The 7,629-nt window shown below is 39.0% G+C and overlaps 2 pseudogenes; one reads left to right on the top strand and one right to left on the bottom strand.

Annotated features, from left to right (window-relative positions):
• Window positions 1–207, bottom strand: part of LOC102012670 — a 2,023-nt pseudogene extending 1,816 nt beyond the window's left edge.
• Window positions 208–2,540: 2,333 nt separating this feature from the next.
• On the top strand, window positions 2,541–3,489 carry LOC102012983 (annotated as a pseudogene).
• The last annotated feature ends 4,140 nt before the right edge of the window (window positions 3,490–7,629 follow it).

Raw genomic sequence — 7,629 nt, forward strand, 5'->3', positions numbered from 1 at the left:
GGGGCCGGGGCGTGGGGCGGGGCCGGCCTCTGAGGCGCAGCGCGGTGCATGGTGGGGCGGCGGAAGCTGAGCTTCTGGTAAGGTAAAGCTTGGAGACGCGAGTGCTGAGGGCTGCCGGGTTCCCTCCGCCTGAAGCTGGGCCCTCTGGTATGTGAGGGATGCTCCCACAGAGATGCCCACGTTTGAATTCGCAGTCCACGTGGCCATACTGTGAGCGGCAAGCGAGGAGCACAGTTGAAAGCTGCAGCTGCAGTTAAGGTAGCCTGTCAGCCGGCTTTACGATAAATAGATTTTCCTGGATTTCCCAGGGCCCTGCGTGTTCACAGGGCCCGTTAAATGCCGAAGAAGGGAGGAGGCAGAATCAAACAGATTTGAAGGTGCAGTACCGCTGACTTGAAGATGAGGAAAAGGACCGTGTGCTAAGGAATGCATTGGGCCTCCAGAAGCTGGAAAAGGCAAGGAAACAAACAGCCCCACGAACAGTGCAGTCCTGCTCACACTCTGATGATTTCAGCTCAGACTTCTGACCTCCACAACCGTAAGAGGATACATTTGTGTTGTTTTGGTCATTATGTTGGTGACAATTTATTCCAATAGCAATAGAAAAGTAACACAAATTCAAAAGGAAAATTATTTTCAGAACATTTTTTTTGTAGTATTGTTCAGGAAATTATGGTTCTGAAGGTAACAGAAAAATTTCTATAATAAATGTGAGGATGAAACACATACAAACATATGCAGTCTACACAGGAGTTCAACAAATATAAACATTCCTTATAGAATCAGAAGTAATGAGATGAAAAGCTGCATCCTGCTCTGTTCATTAACAATGGTCTGTACTCTAAATGGAAGAGCTGAGTCACTAACTGGAAACATGACCCTATCTTCAGTCATTGTGAAAAGTTAGAATCCCATAAATAGAAATAGATCTCCCCACCTGCAGTCAATTCCTTCCTTTCTTGTCTTTCAGATGCTTCAATCATTTGTCTTAAATGGAAGAAATAATTCCAATTTCATGGTATTCAAAATATAAATGATGAGGGTTATTCAAACACTGAAGGAAAAGACAGCCAAACTATAGCTAGATGTAGAAAAGTTCAGTGTTGGGGCGGGGCTGTGAGCCGAAGAGAAGGGTATTAGTAAGAGGAACAATATTTGCTCAGTCTAGTGCTATGAAATAGCAAACTGTATTCTCTTTTATGCCCTTGCCCAGTACTCAGAAACTAATACTGAGCACTAGCCTTGTATCCTCCTTACAGCTCTCTGAGCAGTATCCTACCTGGATAGATCTTCTGTTTTTCTATCCTCACATCTCACCCATTATGATTTTCTTGTTCCTCTGCTTCCTTCCAGCTATTTTTGCCTGAAAAAAAGTTCATAAACTAATACACAGGTGATATTACATGAAAATGATCCTGGAATTTTCCTTCCTCCACAAAGGACTTATGGTTCTGATGACTCACTCTCTCTCCTTGGCACACATCCACTGACTCAAAGGTTGTCTTCTCTGTCACTCCCAAGTCATTTCCAGGTCTGTATGCTGAAAGGAGGAAATGAAGGTGGGACAAGAGAATTAAGGAAAAGGAAAGGACGGAGGCTAAAATCTTCCAAGCAAACATTTAAGAGAATTTTGGAAATTTTTAGCAATAAAAGTTGCTGAAGTAGTGTGGGTATGGATACTTGTGGAAAAGAAAAAAAAAACTTAAAAGAGCTAGAGCTGGGGTTAATAAAAAAATTAACTTTAATATATTCAAAAAGTACAGCTGGGGTTATTTCTCAGTGGTAGAACACCAGCCTAGCATGCATGAGGCCCTAGATTCTACCTCTAGCACTGGAGGGGTGGGGGAAGGTACAAACATTAAAGCACAATTCCATCTTTTTATACTTTCATTTTATTACTAATGGATATCTGGTCTGGGCTTCTGTAAATAGCTTGCTTTATACACAGAGTAGACCTTATGGTTCAAAGAGTTATACACTAAGTTATACATGAAGATGCTCATGTAAGGACCTTTTCTAGATTTCACAATTTTAGTGGACAGTCCCACTTTTACCATTAAAAGTTTTACATCCTGAGAACTCCTTTAGTCTTTATCAAACTGGGATGGTTGGTTAGCCTAAGCCTTAATGACTAATAAAGACATTGTGTGTTATGTTTCCTGGAGACTGGTAAGCTCTTGGTTTTCCTAAGAAGTCCTGTAGAGGATAAAGTAGAAAATATAATGAAATTTGCCTGTTAGTGGTATTTACAGAGCTAATATCTTCTTCTAGTTGAAATATACACACTCAGGGCAACTTCTAGACACCTACTAAAACTTCTGAGGCTCTGATTTAGGAACTAAACATTTCTTTTGCTTGTTTGCAAGAGAAGACAGGTGCAGCACTCAAATAAAGAAACTATCTGGGTAGAAGATTAAAGAAGAAAGAGGAAAAAAAGAAGGAAGGTAAGTGTCAGGCACCTTTGTCCAGGTAGCTGCCCAAGACCTGCCTGAGCATAGGGAACTGAGAGTGAAAGGACCAAGAGAGTTTAGTTTGCAGGGGGCTGTTTGGAAAAATCCGGGCGAAACTGCCCAAAGAGCCTGTCAGTTTATGGTCAATGAAGATAAAAAAGAAATCAGAGTTGTTGACAGGCAAGTAAGAGCTATCCAAAAAGTAGACCAGAAAGTGAAACAATCTGTAAAAGATGCTGCCAAGAAAGGCCAGAAGGATGACTGTGCAGTTGTGGCCAAGGAGATGATCAGATTAACAAAGGCTGTGAGGAAGCTCAGTGCATCTGAAGTGCATATGAACTCCATGCTCATAGGGATGAAGAGCCAGTTGTGGTCTTGCAAGTGGCCAGTTCTCTGCAGAACAGCAGAGTGATGAAGGCCATGCAGTCCTGTGAAGATACCAGAAATCCAGGCCAACATGTGGGTGCTGTTCAAAGAGATGGCAAAGAGATGGGATTAGAAAAACAACATAAAGAAACAACAAGAAAATGGAAGAAGCCAGAATGGAAATTGACAAAATCCTGTTTGAGTGGTACATGCCTGCAACCCCAGTGCTCAGCAGGCTGAGGCAGGAGAATTGCCATGAGTTCCAGGCCAGCCTGAGCTACATAGCAAGCCCTTGTCTCAAAAACAAAAACAAAAACAAAAACAAAACAAAACAAATCCTGTTTGAATGTACAATGGGCCATCGGCAAAGCATCCACTAAAGTGACCAATGCCTTTTCTGAGCCTGAACCTCCAGTAGTAATGGGTACCTCTGAGGGTGAAGAGGAAGAAGAGACCCTGGAGGCTATGCAGCTAGCCACATTCCACTGCTAGGGTGCACATGCTCAGGCCTCTGAAAAGCTGCTATTTCATGTATCTCTTGCACTACACCACTGTCATAAGGCACAGCATTTCAGAGAAGGTTCTGTGCTAATATCTCTTCACCCTACAGGCTTTGTATCTCACACAGATCTTTCTTATGAAGGTGGTATAATTAAATGTATCATTTTCAGGATTAGCCAAAGTATCTTATGGGGGTAGGGCAGGGAAATCCTTTTAACTAATGACTTCTTTGCTTTAGGAATTAAAATTATTTTATGTTAAATAAAAACAAAGAACTTCTAATTATATAATGCTTTTTTCATTTTTTAATTTTTTAATTGTTTATTGGTACAATTTAGATATACATAATGATCATATTCACCATAGAGAATTTGTATCTGTGTATGATCTATCCTGATTCCTTTTTCTTCTCAATACCCTCCCCTCCCTTCAACTTCTCCCCTCCTCCTCACTTACAAAACTTTGTTTCCATTTTATCCTTCTTTTATAATTTTTTTCTTTTCCCTTCCTTCCTCCCCACCCCCAATTCCTCTTTCCTTTTAAACAATTTCCTCCTATTTCACAATATCTTTTGTACATTTTGGCCCTTATTTACTCTTTGAGTTTCTCACACCAAGGAGACAATGTTATATTTACACATTACCTAATGCTGCTGCTCTTACTGTGAACAGAATAGATATTAGATAGTGCATGATTGTATCAAACACATGCTACAAACTGTAATTTATAAATGAAGAAATTGGGATTAGTCAAGCCAAATGATTATGTAAGATCACTTTTTGAAGTAGAGGCTCAAATGAAGAACTTTTGACTTTAATGTTCTAAATTTCAAAAAGTATGCAACACAAATCCATATGCAAAGAATAATATAATTTATTTGTTCATCTATATTGGGAGTGAAGTGAGTAGATAAAGGGTTTTAATTTTCTTTGGACAAAAATATAGACAAAGTGCAGTTTTTATTTACTATCTTGGTAAAATCATTTGTACATTTATATGTACACATAAACATATAGAAAGTGGCACATTAATCCTTAAATGTTTTATTTGAAAGGTTTAATAATAAGAAAAAAATTCTACCTAACTCTAGTATTTCTTAATTAAATCAAAGCACACAAAACCTAAACAGCTACAAAAGTTTCATGTGTGAGCTAAACTCTAATCTTTGCAGTTTGCTTTAACTGGTAAAGTCAACATTCCATTTACAATTATCTAAACATAATCTGGATCATTTACACTTTCATAACATTACATTCTCTTTAAATTGAAATCTGTATCTTCCTATTTTTAAAATTTACTTATTTGTTACTTTTTAAACTTAAAAAGCTAGACACAAACACACATATTACCCTAGACCTTCCTGGGGGCAGGATCATGATCATCACGGTTCTTCACTTCCATATCTTGTTCCACAGTAGGTGCTCTGGGGCAAAAACATCATGACCTGCACTCTCCTATCATAACACTGCTTTCTTCTGGAAAATCTCCTAAAAGACCTGCTTGAGGCTGTTCCATAGTTAATTGTTGTTGTATAAGTACATTTTAAAATAGTGATCAAATATATAGATAGCACAGTAACTATATAAACCAGTAACATAGTCATTTATTTGCAAGTACTATTATATACATAATTGTATGAGCTACATTTTTATTTGACTGACACTGCGGTAGGTTTGTTTATACCAACATCATCATAAATTCATTGATGATGTACTGTGCTATAATGTTCCAAGGGCTGCAAACAATATCACTAGCCAGGAGTACTTTTTCAGCTCCATTATAATCTTATGGTATATGTAGTCCATTGTTGACTAAACCATTAGTATGTGATGCATAACTTGTACATAATGTGTCCATCATGCTTTGTGACACATATACGGTAGATACTCATGAAGGGGGTTATTATAACTTACTTTGTTCCTGTGGTCCCAAGGTTGTGTGTGCATGTTACACAGCTCCTTGGAAAGGCAAATATACATTTAGTGATTACTTCATCAACTCATGTTCTTTAGAAAATTTCCTGGCCCAAACTTCCAATTGGGACCATTTCAACAATTAATACTGTCACTTAATTTTTTAATTAATTACATTTATTGGTACATTTTAGGTATATATAATCATCATATTCATCATAGGGAATTTGCACCTATACATGACATATCTTGTCACTTAATATTGCCATAATCCTTTGTCACTTATTTTAATAGTGGTTAGACAACAAAAACAATACTTTTCTTTGGAAGTCCCCACCCTCCACGTGCCTGGTGCAGACAGGAGATCCTCACTCAGAAGGCCCGCGACCTGCTATCACCGGGGTTTGTGTGTGGGCCTTCCCTGCACGTGCCTTGTGCTGACTGAGGTACTAGAGCAGGTGCTCCACGAGATGCTGGCACTGCAGTTTGGGTCTGGGCTTTACTTGCACCCCGCCCTCCTGGAGGTCACAGACACAGGTGGTCTGTGATCCCTGCCAGTGTAGCCCACCTCTAGCTCCTGTGTGTATCCTGAGCTGCCTGGAGACACAGAATCAGGTGGTTCACAAACTGTTGACCCTGCAGTTTGTGTCTGGGTTTTGCCTGTACCCTGAACTGCCTGGGGACGCAGGACCACTTGTCTTGGATTATGCCATCAGTGCAACCAGATTCTGGGTCATACACATGCCCTGAGCTGTGAGGGGATGCTGGATCAGACAGTCTGCCATCAGTTGACATCACGGTTTGAATCTGAGACCTGGGAGAACTAGATACACTTCACCATCTGCTGGAAAACACCAGACTAAGTAATGCATCTCAGCAGACACTGAGGGGCAAGCATGACCACCAGGAAAACTAGGGACACTAGTGACATCTGCTGAGCTGCCAGGAAAGAGGGAGACTGAGCATTCTGCATCCAATATCAAACATGACAAGACAGACAACTAAAACACAATCTCAGAACTCCACCCCACTCAAAAAAAGTCCAGGAGACATTGACATGGGAGAATGTAAACACACACCTGAAATTGCTGAAATGATTGCAATGGAAGGGAAGAAACAACTCCATCAGGCCATAAAAGAGATCAGATCAGAAATAATCTCTCAGGCAAAAAAAATAAAAATAAAAAATAAAAAAATGACAATAATAATGAAAGAACTGCTCAGCATATCTAAAGAAAAAACATATAAAAAATAGATGAACATAGGCAACGGATGGAAACATTAAATGAAAAATATAGGAATGAATTAGAATGCATAAACCAGATTCAAAGAGACATCCAGGATATCAAAGATTCCATCGAAAGCTGCAAAAACTGCTTGAATGAAGCTGAAGATAGAATTTCAGATCTTGTAGACAGCATGCCAGCTAGCGATTGTGAAAGAAAGGATCTCTTAGAATCAACAAGGAACCAGGAAAAATCAATTCAACAGCTGCAAGATGAGGCAAAGAGGAATAATGTATGACTAATAGGACTCAGTGAAATGGAAGGAGGCAACACAAATGACATAAAAAGAATATTTGCAGAAATAATAGCAGAAAATTTCCCAAGCATGGAAACAGAACCTGATATACAAGTAAATGAGTCATATAGAACTCCAACTAGCCATAACCAAAATAAAACTACAGCCAGACATATAACAGTCAAGACCCCAGATCTCCAGCAAATGAACAGAATATTAAAAGCTGCTAGAGAAAAGAAACATTATCTATAAAGGAAAGTCCATCAGAATCACGGCAGACTTCTCAACACAAACCATTTGATCGAGAAGAGCTTGGAATGAAGTATTACAGGTCCAGAGAGAAAACAGCTTCCAACAGAGACTGATGTACACTGCCAAACTATCCTTCAAATTCAATGGAGAAATAAAATATTTCCACGACAAAGAACAACTGAAGAACTTCATAAGTGCCAAACCATCATTGCAAAGAGTACTAAAAGATATTCCACACACAGAAAAAAGTGACTGCAATTTTAAGAACAACAGAAAGGAACCCTCAAGCAGAGCAAGCAATTAAACAGGTAAAAAGTAGGAAACCAACAGCAAGTAAATAACATGACAATGATAAGTCAACACATATCGGTTATAACTATAAATGTAAATGGCCTCAATTCTCCAGTCAAAAGAAATAAACTGGCAGAGTGGATTAAGAAACAAAATCCAATGATATGCTGTAACAGGAAACACATTTCACTCAAAAGGAAATACATAGACTGAAAGTCAAAGGATGGAGAAACAATCCTCCATGCAACAGGAACCCAGAAAAAAGCAGATGTAGTTATTCTGTTTGCAGACAATGTAAACTTCAAACCGAGAACAATCAAAAGAGATAAAAAAGG

The sequence above is a fragment of the Chinchilla lanigera genome, unplaced genomic scaffold (genome assembly GCF_000276665.1).
Source record: "Chinchilla lanigera isolate Chin_1 unplaced genomic scaffold, ChiLan1.0 scaffold00026, whole genome shotgun sequence".
Classification (NCBI taxonomy): domain Eukaryota; kingdom Metazoa; phylum Chordata; class Mammalia; order Rodentia; family Chinchillidae; genus Chinchilla; species Chinchilla lanigera.